This window comes from Falco punctatus (assembly GCF_963210335.1).
Source record: "Falco punctatus genome assembly, chromosome: 5".
In the NCBI taxonomy this organism is placed as follows: Eukaryota; Metazoa; Chordata; class Aves; order Falconiformes; family Falconidae; genus Falco; species Falco punctatus.
Genome location: NC_137584.1, coordinates 10,606,061 through 10,620,234, shown reverse-complemented (window position 1 = coordinate 10,620,234; position 14,174 = coordinate 10,606,061). Strand labels below are relative to the sequence as shown.

Here is a 14,174-nt window from a genome sequence, read left to right as displayed (position 1 = left end):
TACCCTAGGAAAATGATAAGCATATGATTATCTAGACTACAAGAACAAGGTAAAAGCAACATTCTGTCCTACTTTCGTGTTGAAGATAATGTCAAATTCCTATTTATCCTCATTTTTCTTTCTGTATATTTTTCTCTGAGTCTCATTTTCATCCAAGGCAAATATGTCTACACATCTTAGTGTTGAAATTGGCCCTCGGTTCTTAGCTGGAAAGCTTTTACCTGTTTTGGGAAATCCAACACTTTTTTAAGAACAATGCAAACTAATACTTCACTAAGCTGAAATTCCTGAACTGCTGGTGTTGTGTCTTCTTAATAGTAATGAAATCCAGACAGCTGATTTTAAAACAGGACAATACTTATTAAGAAGTAACATTTTTGTGTGTGTGTGTGCGCGCTAAGAGCTTTCATGAATGAGCTTGTGCAATGGCTGTGGTTGATCTGACTTTTAGATCAGGATTTCAGGTCAGAGATATAGGGCAAGGAGCAATACACATTCTTGATAGTCAGGCTTTCCAACTGTCAAGTCAGGCAGTTTCTCACACTGATATCTTCAGGACTGTAGTTTCAGGATTAGTCTGGATTTGGGGTCAGACATCTGTCAGTTCTACTCCTGCAACACAGAAATGGGACAAAGTTTATACCACAGAATGGATTAGAAGTGTGAGATATTCCCTTTCACTCAAAGTCTAACACTGTGTTAGGATGTGTGGCCACTTCTTTAGAAACATTGCATGTGTTTTTAAACTCTGTGCTGTAAAAGTGTAACTTATCTAAGTCAGTAAAATCTCCAAACAAGTTAGACAATATGACACATGAAGGTTAGAAAAGAGAAGTTAATTTGCATAGAGTAAAAGGCTGAGTGCTTGGTGTTACAGAAGTGATTAGAAAAAATCCCACTGTGATTAGCAAAAATCCCTCATGGTGACCAGGTTTTCATCCAGAAGCATAATGTGAAAGCGAGTGTAAAAACCCCAACAAAACTACACAATAAAAAGAGAATGGAATGCAAATATCACAATGAAATAAAATGGATCATGAGGAAGAATTAGAGAGGGGAGAAACAGGAGGTCCAGTAGAAGCAGTTTTTTATGACAATGTGAGAAATAGCAATGATGGAAAGCAATGGAATATGGCGCTATGTATAAACATACAAGAAACAGAGGTAATTTTTACCTAAAATAGCCTAGAACTTTGCTAAACCAGGCAAGAGGATGTGAGACATGGACTGAGATCCAATCTTACAAATATTTTACAAATCTGTGAATAGGATCACTGTCAATTTTCCTACATCAACTATGAAAGAGATCTAGTGTATTCCACATTCTTAATGTTATTTTTTGAATCTAAAAACAAGCTTCTGCTGCAATATGACAGTCTGATCAAATTGTCATAATTTGTAATAGCCTCTTATCAGTATTCATTTTTCTAATGCAGTTACAAAGTCTTATCACATATGTAACATGAAGATTCCTGATAACAAAGGTATTGCAGATTAAGTAACATGTTAAAAAAAATTAAATATATTAGAAATCCCCTAACAAGACTTTTGGTATTGATTTCCTGTTGCACCTTGGAAACGCTGCGCACCCAGCAGATTTCACAGCAAAATAAATAAATGAACAAAACTGGTGAAAAAAAAACCTCACTACTGAATTTGTAGAAGCTGTATTGAAGCCGTACGTGCTGCATGTCTCATGGGAACAGACTGGGTAAAAATGGAATTCACTGTGAGGAAGTGTGCTGATTGCATATACCTAGATCTAGAGGTATAAGTGATTTACCTGGCAAAACCAACGCTCCTCTGTAAAACAAACTATTGGCTGCCACCACTAGGATGGCTGAGAAGTATAAAACAAAGATATATAACTTCTCATTCGGTGTTACAGAGCCTACCAAAAGGAACAGAAAGGTTTCTGTAATACATCATCATTACTTCAAACTTGGGTCTTTATTCACAATTGAAGAGAAATGTTTTCAAATTATATTTTGCTTTACTGTAGAAAAGCAGTTAATGTCACGTAAATTGTTATGTATTATGCTGCATGCTTAATTTCATTGCACTGATTAAATTATATTGCTTTCCACAAAGAATTGTGTGCTGTAGAATAGCTGTCAGTTTACGTGTTTTATAAAAGCAACTGTAAATGGGGCTTAATTTTCTTCTATGAATGCAGACAGTTCTACTGAAAACTTGCAGAGATGGAAGGCAGGGCTTCTGCAGAATGGGAAGATAGCTTCTCCTTCCAGAACATTGCACAGAGCCAGCAACATCAGATAAGTACCTTATATTTGCATTACTGATTCTTCTCGTAACCCTCTTAGTAGGCTGGATTTGTGCTTTTTTAGTGAAAGTGCATTGCCTTGCAGCTCTTAAATTAGCTTTATTCTAATTCTTATTAACACACAACAGATGGAGAGTTATAATCTGAGGAGTCCTGTAACGAAGTGTCCCAGGTGTACTCTTAAAGGACTTGATCCCCTCATGTTTTTGGCTTGAATTCTACAAAATGGTATATAATTGACCAAAAGTATGCAATCAGTTTCACCAAAACTACTGATTCCACTTGTGAGCAGAGTGTAGCAACACATGCATGTGTTTGTATGACTGAAGCCCTGGATACCTACTTTTCTTAGCTAATGTTCATAGTTTTCTGCTTCAACATAATGAATGTATGTCTTGGACTGTCAGCTAAGATTTAGAGATGGATCTTAGAATGATAAAAAATTGGCAAAGGCATGGTATAAATAATACACCAAACCAAACTAGCTATTTGTTTTGGGTTCTGGATTTGGATTTGTTTTGGATTGTGACTGGATTCTGAAAGCAGGTTATAGTTTCATAGACACCTTAATATTATTTTTTACACAAAAATTTAAATGCATCTGGCCTTTACAAAGGTTGGTACAAATTTAGAATGGTTATGCATCATGGCACTTAGGCACTTTGTCAGAACCTCTTTAAAAATATATAGCTCACTTATGGAATTTTATACAGAATATACAAATAGTAAAAAGAGCAGCAAGTAAAACGTTCACTAAAAATTGTTTTGCTGACACTTTTTGAGGGTGGGGAAACCTACACAGTCCTGCCCATGTCTTAACACATAAAGCAATACACAGGAAATAATAGGAATACACATCTTTTTTAAATTGCAGAGATTAAATTTCCATTAAAATGCCATCATTTATTTCAGTGCTGTAAGAACATAATTAGAAATGTTGCTACAGTTGTTGCCTTTGTTACACTCACAGAGACTTCATTACAGAGGGAAACATTTAATATCAGGGAATTCTGATGCTTCTGAATGTGTTTTCCACTTCATAATACAAAAGGGCTTCGTGAAATTTACATGACAGCTACTGAAGCGCTAGGGAAATATGAAAATATTGTGCAGCACTTGTTCAGTTTGCCAAATGATAAGGCAGAAAAGCTCCTTTTCTCCACAGTTTTTGCAAGCTTGTTTCATGTCCCCAAATGCAGAGTGGATACTTTGATACTGAACATCAGCAATGAAAATTCCACTGTTTGTTGAGTGCGCTGCAAAAATGCATTGCTCCTGTTGATACGGCAGATGATATTGATTCTTTTGACATAATACAAACTAGCCTGGTCTGCTTTAATTGTGCAGTCAGTGCCCCTGTTGAAGTTGTTTATGGTCTCAAGGGAATCAGTGAGTAGTATTTTATACCCGTGTTGTATTTTATGATTTATTGTTTAGTTTTTTAAGGCTTCTTAACTAATACTGAATATGAGGGAGAATGGTTATAAAATTGCTGAGTTCAGAATTCCAACTAATGAGACACTTCAAACTTATGAGCAAATCAGCAAGTTTTCATTCCCACAGAATCTACTACATAGTTCAGGAGACTGCATATTGCACAAGGGGGATAGGTAGAGACTAAAAACCAGCTGTACAAAACCACAGGTTCAAGTGGGGAGGGAAAAGAGGATACAAAGGTGCTCACGGCACGTGAGCAAGGCGGTCTAGCAGCTTTACCAATGAGAACTAAAGATCAATCTAAACTGGACAAACTGAAGGGGCTGAATTAAAGCATAGTTGACAATATCCTGTCCTACTGAATAAAAGGAACTGTGCTATTTAACTAGGATTAGCCAATTGATATTTCTGGATGTGCAATCACCTGGATTACCTCTGTAAAACGGTAAATAACAGGCCTTGTTAAAGAGGCCTGTTAACAGATTAGTAACAAGCACAAATACAACAAGCAGACTTCCCAGAACCAATCTAGTTGAGATCGAAGTTGTTTACCAGGGACTACACCTCACACAGAATCCTTCACAGTGCACAGGGACATCTAATGACTGAATCAGAGACTGCAGCTAAGCGTACTCAAGAAATAAGTGTTCAGAGGAGAGGCTAGGGTAGGTGCAGGCAAAGCAGATGTTCAGAAGGTTACCTCGCATATATGCAAATGTTGCCTTACATAATCCAAAAAAAATTGAGTGTTATCTGGATACAAACCCTGAATGAGGCTGTAACTGAGATAATCCTGACTGACGCAGTATTAAAGCTAATTGAAACAACTTAAAACCAACAGTCCACATCCCCCATATTTTTGCCACTGAACAGTATGTAGTTTGGAGATGACAGAAAGTATCTATATGTAAAACATCAGTGTATTGCTCATACAAGAAAATTATCCCAGCAATCTGTTTAAGGCATAGGGATTCAAGGAACTGTAATTAGAATAATATTCTGGGAATTTAGAAAGCTGGATTGAATTCTGTGTTCATCTACAGACATGTGTGACCTTCAGCAAAGTCCTTGGGTCAGATCCCTAAGGCTGCAGTCCGGGGGGTTAGAGGCTTAATAGCCTTTGATGATCTGGAGATTTGTTGATCAGTCTAACTCATTTCCATAAAACTTTCACATGTCTAGGCAGTGTTGGGAGGATGAGCATGTTAAAAAGTGTGCTTTTATGATAGTAAGAGAAGCACCACAGGCACTTCAAAACCGGAAGGCTGACTTGTGCAGTTACTGACCTTACTTATAGCTTCAAAAGGTGCATGCAGATGCTTGACTGAATCATAATAGTATAGACTTCTTTTCTTGCATAGGAGAAAAAGTTTTCTTGATGTTTTTTCTATACCAGACCAGATAACTTCAAGTCAAAATTGATGAACTGAACAAAAGCACTAGTAGAGAAACTTTTAGCTGATCAGTTCTGGTTTTATCAGGAGGTGACTCTTCGGTTAGTGGGACTTGTTATAAAAGATTTCATGGAACTCTGATACTATTAGAGACTACCTGTCATTGCTTGCTTAACTTTAATATCTTTCTAGGATTTATGTAACTCCCATTGGCCAAAAAAAATTAAATAAAATAAAATCCCTGCCGGATTTTCTCTATGTTGAATATGTCAGTGGACTCTGGGGACATCTCATACTTTATAGGTCTTCCTGTTGCTTTTAAATCATTTATGTAATGTTTCTTTATACTATTTCTCCTTCCTTATAAAAATCTATTTGAAAATTTCTCTCCTGAGGAGTGAAAGCAAATTCCTGCCTTTGAACTTTTTCTGGTTTTCTTTCTCTTATAAAATGGATTTTCAGAAGTAATCTTTATCAACTTTTCAGCACTTCCTGAAGCATGAGTGATAGCTTATTTGTAGAAAAGGGCTGTTTTAAGTTTGTTTACATAAGAATGGAATAGGAACCTTACTTTTGCGTTCAGAGAGATTGTTTGAATTTACCTGCAATGATCCAACTTGTGCACTTTTTCAAACTTATCCCTCTAAAATTATTAGAAGCCTTGCAAACACAGAGCTATAGACACAGACAGCAGAAACAGTATGAAAGTGCATTTATGATCTGGCTCAGAACTATCAGTTTGTCTACATGGTTCATTATTGGAAGACAAGAATGAATGTAAAAAAAAAAAAAAAAGGAAACTATCCAATATATTATTTTCTGCTGAGAAGTGTTGAATTGATGGCAACAATGGTGTTCTACTTTCCTGATAAAAATTTTAAAGGTTTAGTTATACACAGTGGTAAATATGTTCAGTTTCTTTGTCATCGGAGGAGACATATCATCTTATATTAGAACAGAATTTGTCCCAATGTATTTATACAAAAATATGAGTTCTATTGGCCACTAGAAACCATTATTACTCAGATCTAATAAGTTTGTGTATGAATCTATAAAAAAACCTTTAGGGGAACTCCTGAGGGAATTAGGAAGTCAAGTAGGAAGATGGTAAACAGAATTCATGGTTGATGAATGCAATGTAGTTAGTGTTAGAATAAAAAATTGGAAATTCTCGTATCTCTCATTGTGGTCTGCATACAGAGCCACCCATATACAGAGACCTAATCATCACTGTTGTCACCTCAGTGAAAACTAAGACAAGGCTAGAGAATACCCCAGAGAAGAGAAGAGAGATGATCCTGAACTTGTATCAACTTTTCATGTAGCTTAATGTGTTGCGCTTACCTGGAATACTGTTTTCGGTTCTGGGATCATTCCTTTATAATATTTTTTATATAACCTTTAGTAAGGCATGGAACCATTCTTTTCCTGTTTCCTTTCCAGAAAAATAATCTGATGTAACAATGATTTTTTTGAGGCTTAATTTATGGATGCCTGATAACTATCTTGAGGCCTCTAGCTGGAAGGTGATATAATAGGTGCAGAGTATTATTATTATGTTACATTAACATTTAAGATGGCAAAGATTTTTAATGCTTAAGAGACACCATGAATACTGATTGATTCAAAATGTTAATCCACAGTCTGAAATTCCTGTGAAACAAGTTTTCTGTTCATCCTGCACCTATTGTAGCCCCCAAATGAGATAAATCATTCATAAAATCCTAGTTCCTCTGATGAGGCACCTGCTGAATATAAAATTCAAGAAAGTACTTTTATCTGGGCATAAAAATTAATTTTCAAGCCAATTTTTAAGTGACTGAGTAACGTCTATCATTTCTATGAGCTATGAAAAATTTGAAAGAATTCTGAAATTCTTACCTCTCCTGGACAATCATGCTGAGAACTAGTTTGAGAGTTTCCAGTCTCTTTTTTCTTTTTTCTTTCTTTTCCTTTAAATACAGGTAATTACTCTAATACTAATCATAAATAACAACTATTTATAAATAATATATATTTATATATATGTGTGTGTTATATAAGGCAGACTACATTGCTTAAGTGGAGAAATCTGCTCTAGACTTTGATGTTTCTTTGTATTTCTTATTACAAAAGGACAGCTCAGTATATTAAATCAAATTTTTAATGAAAGCTTATGTCCAAGATTCCTTTTTAAAAGAATGAATTTAATTAAATTTCAAAATTACCATGTTCAAAATAAAACCCTCAGTATTTGGATATCTTTTTTAAATATTTCAACATTTTCTTCATTAAAAAAAAAAAAAAAAATCTAAATAGACATAATGGATCAGGCCAAATATTTTTCTTGATTTGTCTATCTCTCACCACTGTAGCGAATGGCAAATATGTAGGGACAAAGTATAAAAATAAAGTAGCAGTAGTAGTAATTCTCTGCAGAACTATCTTAACCTCATAAATTATGCTTATGGGCTTCTACTTTTTCTTAAACAAACAGTCAAGACCATCTTCATAATTAAGCAAAGGATTCAGATTGAGAATAAAACATAGATGATGAGGTTTCTGAATGTAGGATTCTACACAGTAAAGTGTCTAAGACATTGTCAGTGGAGATCTAGCCAGCAGTCAGAAATATTCAGCTGATGATTAAGAAAATCCCTAGGGATTGATTCAGTTTACCCATATATATGTTGTGTCATAAGAGGTGCCCAAAGGCATCCAAAACATCTGTACAAGACTGACAGACCTGACACAGTGCCTCTGCTAGACCTGTGACCTTCTGGAACAGCAGCTGGAGGCCATGTACATAATGCTGGATTCTTTCAGACCTGAGACCTCCAACCATGAAGTGGCAGAAGGTGCTCAGGTCAGTTTCAGATGAAAATTCCAACAGTAACATTTATGTACCTTTTCAGAGGCCACAATGATGCTCAACACAACTTGGTCAGCACTAAAATGGCTGTCAGTAGGCAGATGTGAAATAGGTTGACTCCTAAGAAGGTTTTAGAATTTAAGGGTGGATAAGTGCCTCACAATCTACAGCAGTATTTTACATAAGTCAACTCATCAAGGGCACAGCTTCATCAGCTGGGAGGAGTGAGTTTTTGTTATGGCTTGGTGTATTTCTTGCTACTGTGTGTTGTTGGGATATATGCCTGAGAACAATTATGTAGGGTATATTGATGTAAATGCACCAGGTCTTCTGCAATATGTTTAGACAGAAGCACTTGAGAATCTGGAGCTAGGCTGGTAGCACTCATACAGTGGAACTGGGGACTGCTAACCAGGTTTCAGTTGGCAGCAATGACAAAGTGAGTGTATCGGATAGAATACCAGTGATCTTAATTTATTGACAATAGGAATAACTTCTACTTTGAATGGGTTATGAGGTTGAAACATGGACAAACACAGTCTGTAGAGCAGTGCAGGCTTATTGTAGAACTTGTGCTTGCCATTACAGGGTCATCCTGTGCATATGATCAAAATGTACAGAATGTCAAGTCTCATGTCTTGAATGCGTCTTAAATGAACTGAGTTCATTGAAAAGCAGGCTAGACATTGTATCTGGATAGAGGTGTCCATACTGCTCATATAACAGTTAATGCAAAGTTCAGGGAAGGTGGAAGGTCAAAGGCAAATCCTTAGATGGAAAAATATTAAGAGTATAACTAACTGTTCCTGGAGGCAGGCTGATGGACCATTAGCTTTGTAAAAATGGTGGACACCTCTAGGTGTGTGTGAACTGTGTTCCTTGTTCTATATCCAGCAAAAGCTAAAATTAGATCTAGGAACCTCAGGGAAAAATATTCCTGTGGGCTCAACAGGATTTATGCCTAGAGGTATCTATATTTACAGTTGTAAATATAATTAGAGAATACTCTGATTTAATTTCTTTTTGTGTCATGCTTTCATTCGTGGCCCATAGCTTGGAGACAGGTAAGTCGGCACTGAGTAAAAAGAAAGCTCCCTCTTTCCAAATATTGCTAGCTTGGTCTAAATATTGCTGATTTATTTTCTGCTTCTGCTACCACCCAAATTAGGAGATGCTGCCTAGGAATTTCTTGAACTACTGCACATTTGAGAATGTGCATCTTACTCTTGCATCTTACTTTGTTACTGTTGGGAAGTGTGGCCACCTCCTTTGTTAGTAACATGTCCCAAGTTCAATAGAATGTGACTTCATATGTGTCCTCATGCTTCAATAAGAGTTTAATTTATTGTTTTGAAATTTTATTACACATCATGAAGTTGAAAGTTTATGTAATTTAGTTGATAGGAATTAAAATACTGGCTTAATACTTCTTAAATATATGGGTAGAATTCACATCCAATTACATTAAAAGAAATGGAACCCGTTGCAAATATTATAATTTTGAGCTTTTCATCGTTGTCCAAACCATATTAATGTTCCTAGTTGGTCTAATTAGGATGGCTGCAATGAAAGAGCTGTCAGACATCACTGGAGCTCTGTTAAACTATTTTCCTTTTAAGCTACTTACAATGAAAAATGTATATCTGTTTTAGACGTTTGTAGCACTTTAGAGATGGACTATGATCTTAAAATATATTAATCGGTATAAATATAATAAATATACTTCTTAAAAGACGTTATATAGCTGTAGCTATAGCTATAAATTACTTAGCACGATGCTTAAGTAAATTGTTTTTTTCGCACTACAATTAAAGATTTAACGAATGAGCAGTATCTGTTACGGTTTTACAAATCTTTACACGCATGCAGTGATTGCTGCTATGTGGAAGTGTGCCACCTTTAATATGGGGTTCTCTAATGTGGTATTTGGAACTCTTTAGTACTATAACCCTGATACATGTTTGAACAGAGTTGTGGAATGATGTGGGTTGTAGGAAGTCTTTGAAGGTTGTGCAGTCCAGCGTTCCCATCAAAACAGATCCTTTCTGAGGAGGTTGCACTGGGCCTATACCAATCAAGTTTTGGATATATCCAAGGGTGGAGATTCCACAATCTCTCTGAGCAACTTCTAGGACTTAACCACCTCCATAGTGATTTTTTTTTTCCCTAATATCTTGTTGGAGTTTCCCTCGCTGCAGCTTTTGCCTGTTGTCTCTCATTCTTCACTGTTAACTTCTGAGATGAGTTTGGCTCTGTCCTTTCTATACCTTTCCAGCAGGTATTTGTAGACAGCATTAGGATGACCCTTGAGCCTTTTCTGTTGAATTAATAGGTACAAGTAATTGTGTGAAGCTTTGTTCAAAGTAAAATATGTTCATTAGATTTTGTTGACGCTGTTGGTGCTGTTTTAAAGTGAATCTCTTTGAAGTTCTCCAGGCCAAGCCAATCAGACTCATAGTCTTAGCCAAGGTCTGACTTGTTGCCTTACCTCAAGGAAACACTAACACAGTGCCGTCTCCCTTCTATTATTCATCTTGTAGATTGATATGGTGTGTTAATAACCTCTCCTGAAAATATCTAGGAAATAAATGCCACAGCTCCATCTGTTTTTGTGGGGATTAGTGTTGATTTAATTAAATATGTTTGCATCTCTAACATTTCATAAGCCACATCTTGAGGGGAGCTAAGGCTCTACTGCACTCTGGCTTCAGTTGAGTTTCTCACAAAGATGTAACACACTGGAGCTATGTCTCACCTGAATGATGTCTATCCCTTTAAGAAATTACTGGTTTTACAGTCCACTGTAGCAGGGAAGCAACTATAGGAAACACTAAGCCTTTGAACAACTGCTTAGACGCTGGTCTCACCTGGGTTGCCTGTTACCTGTTAAAGAAGGCTTTGGTCTGAGCTGTTGAATTGTTTAAGCAATAATGTGACTTGGAAGTAATTTATGTTGTGGTAAACGTCTCATCTGTTAGATCTAGAAAATGTCTGCATATTTTTCTTTTAATTAAAGTTTCTTAATAGCATATATACAGATTATATACATACATTATCTATTATTTTCATGCCATTGAAGGAAAATTCATTATGCAGATGTTTCTATTCTAACACAAGTAGATGTGATTTTAATAATTTCTTGAGATTGTTTCCAGCCCCTTGCAAAATTCCTGGCTTCAGGCTGTTTATTTTCTTGTGTTATACATTTCTTAGTCATTAAAGGGCAAGTGAAGACATCTCCAAGTCTGGGAAAACTGGGACCTGGGTGAAGTACTTATCCACATTTTGTGCTTTTAGAATCACATTTTAAAAACACCTTTTTGATCATTTTTCAGCAAATGTTATATGAGTAAAATTTCTTTATGCAATTATTTATGGAAAGTGGAGTTTTGGTTAATGAAATCACTTTTTTTAAGAGAGTAAATTCTAACTCTCTATGATGACTAAAAGTAGCATAATTAGATAATCAACTTTTAGTTTGAAAGAGAACAATATGTTGAGGGGTTTATGTGATATCCCTGTGTCATAGAAGAAGAAATTTGTCAAGTCTAGTTCATGCTTGTGTTCTTTCTTTTTCTAGTTTTCTTTTCAGGGCCAAGACTTTTAAATCCTCAGCTATGTAACCGAACACTGAAATGTCACTGTTTACCATTTCTTATGTTTGGATGTTGTGAAATTGAGGTGATGAGACATTTCTCTGGGATGTGTCAAGGACTATTGTTACGAGATTCCAGATTGGTTTAGATGATGATTCGGAAATTATTGTTATTTTCCTGAATTTGAATTCATTAAATAGATGAGAGGGACATAGAGGCTATGATGTCTAACTGTGACAAAATTTTAGTAGTGTGCAGTTGTCTTGGAAGAATAGATCATTTAACTTTATGGCTACTTATTTTATGCTGTGTTCGAACCTGATCACAGGTTTGCAGTTTTGGATGACATACAAATTATTTTCAAACACACATACCCCCCCTTAGCACTTAATAAACTGGGAAAATAAATGAAAGGTTGTAGAACTGACATCTATTCCAGTATTTTTTCAGAGATACAGGGTGTGTTTTCTGAATGTTGGCTCACACCTTTTAAAACATACTTTTAATAACTTGCTACTTTTCAGTCTAAGTTTAAAAAATGTGAAGAATAACCTTTTCTCTGAAGAATTTGCAAGAAGAGATGTAATAGGCAGAGGTCAGTTGAATATAAAACACTGGCTTGCTGGAACTTTATAAAAGCCAGTTCTGCTGCATTCTTAACCCTAGCAAGCTTTTAAGATTAATCTAAGTTTTTTAGTTCACTAGTCAGGTGCTGGTGTTTTATTTTTCACAAGATTCTTGTCACTCTGTGTGCTAAAAGATATGAGAAGTAGTACAAACATTGGAAAGAAATATTCAGCATGACCCAGCATTTAAAAATACCAGCTATCATTCCCACCCTTCTTTTTCACTAGCTTTAATTTATTGTTTGAGCTACTGTTTTAATAAGTTTATTCTACCATTAATATTAATTATTGAGTCCTGACAATGTGCTTAATCTTGCATAGGAATGCAATTGTGACTCCTAGACAGTACAAAAGTTATAATATACTGCCAAAGAGTCAAATCATGAAGCCTTTCTCCTCAAAGGAAAAACAATATCATTAGATTTCTAATTTGAATATTCTTGCACCAAAATGGTTTTTAGTTTGAGCTTGAGTTGTCGGACACTTACGGCACTAACTCGTTCATCCCAAGCCATTTTGTTACAATGCTAGGATATACTCTGAAGAATGCCTGCAGAACCTATGCAGTAGTTCTACTTTTCTAAGAATTTATATTAGGCAATTTTGTTTTATCACTGCAGATCATATACACATAAGGTTTGCCTCCTTACATCAGACCTTGTGTTCTTACTTATGTTGGTTAAATAAATTATTAAAATTCAATAACTTGTTAGTTATTAGTGCTTATGCAAGTGAAAGCTGAATCAGGATCATTATTTCCCTTAAAGGTTGCTGAAGAAATGTATAAATTTGTTTCATGATTAATATGTATTAAAAGCTCCAGCAGTTGAACTGTAGAATTAGATAATATTCTCAAATGGCAGGAGTGGAAAAGTTCTTTGTTATGTCTGTGGAGCTTGAACAGCATTTAAATAAATGTTGAAGTCATTCGTATGGTTTTCAAAGTAAAAACTTTTTCATCTTTCTGAATATGAAATACGAATGTAATTACTTCTCCCACATACAAAGTGCAAACTAGTTTGAAGAAAGCACAGTACACGTTGCAGTATTTTCAGAAGGGAGATATGATAACTTTTTCCTAACACATGATATCAATTCAATACTTTATTTTAAAGATGTCAAATTTAAGTATGCAGGGAGCCCTTTTACCTTGGTTTGGATGCAAACGTGAAGTCAAATCTAAGTATACATTTTAAAATGCAAATGATGACATGTTCAGGTTTATATACCTCTAGAACTTCAGAGCCCTTGACAGTTCAGAGAACTTGCCTGATGTATTGCATCCTCCAGCATGAAAATGAACTAGTAGAGAATGACAAGAGACAAATTTTTTCATACTTACTAGAGCATCTCTAGGAAGATTTTCAAAATATGATTTTTAATATACTTCTCAGCTGCTGTGAGGAAGAAACCAATACCACAACACTGTCATTAATGGCAAATTTATTGTATATGTGGAGCTATCAGGAGAGTTACACTTGCTTGTCTAAACCGAGCATAGCTCTATTAATGTTGAAGGAACTGCTGGGGAAACACTGAATGTTGTATTGTTACTGATGAGCGTGTTTGAAGACTAAGCACAAATCTCTTTGGTGTTAGAAAATTTCCCTTATACTTCCTGTTAGATAGCAGATGTGAACCAGAGTGTCAGACTAAACTAGGGGAAAAGCTGACTGCATCGAATCATCAACTGAAGAGCTCCATCAGACAAAGTGAAGGATCCCTCAGGGCCTGTAGAGTTTCAGCTGCATTGGCTTCTGCCACAAATTGAAGTATCGGGGAGAGATTGGAGTTTCTTGAAATGTTAATAACTGTTTGAAAGGTTGCTCCCTCCGCTTAGCTAAACCAACATAACAGTGGCAAGCTATAACAGTTCTTGCAAGTCTGTCAGCTGACATTTTAAAGTGATATAATTCTTACTACAAAGTCAATTAAGATTTATTTTTTTTATGAAAGAAGGAAAATGTAGACATTTTATAAGCAGAT

The 14,174-nt window shown here is 35.6% G+C and overlaps 1 long non-coding RNA gene across 1 annotated transcript in view; it reads left to right on the top strand.

The window, feature by feature from the left end:
• LOC308064169 overlaps positions 1–14,174 on the top strand; it is a 100,438-nt gene that overhangs the window by 69,375 nt on the left and 16,889 nt on the right. The gene's annotated exons all lie outside the window — the stretch shown is intronic.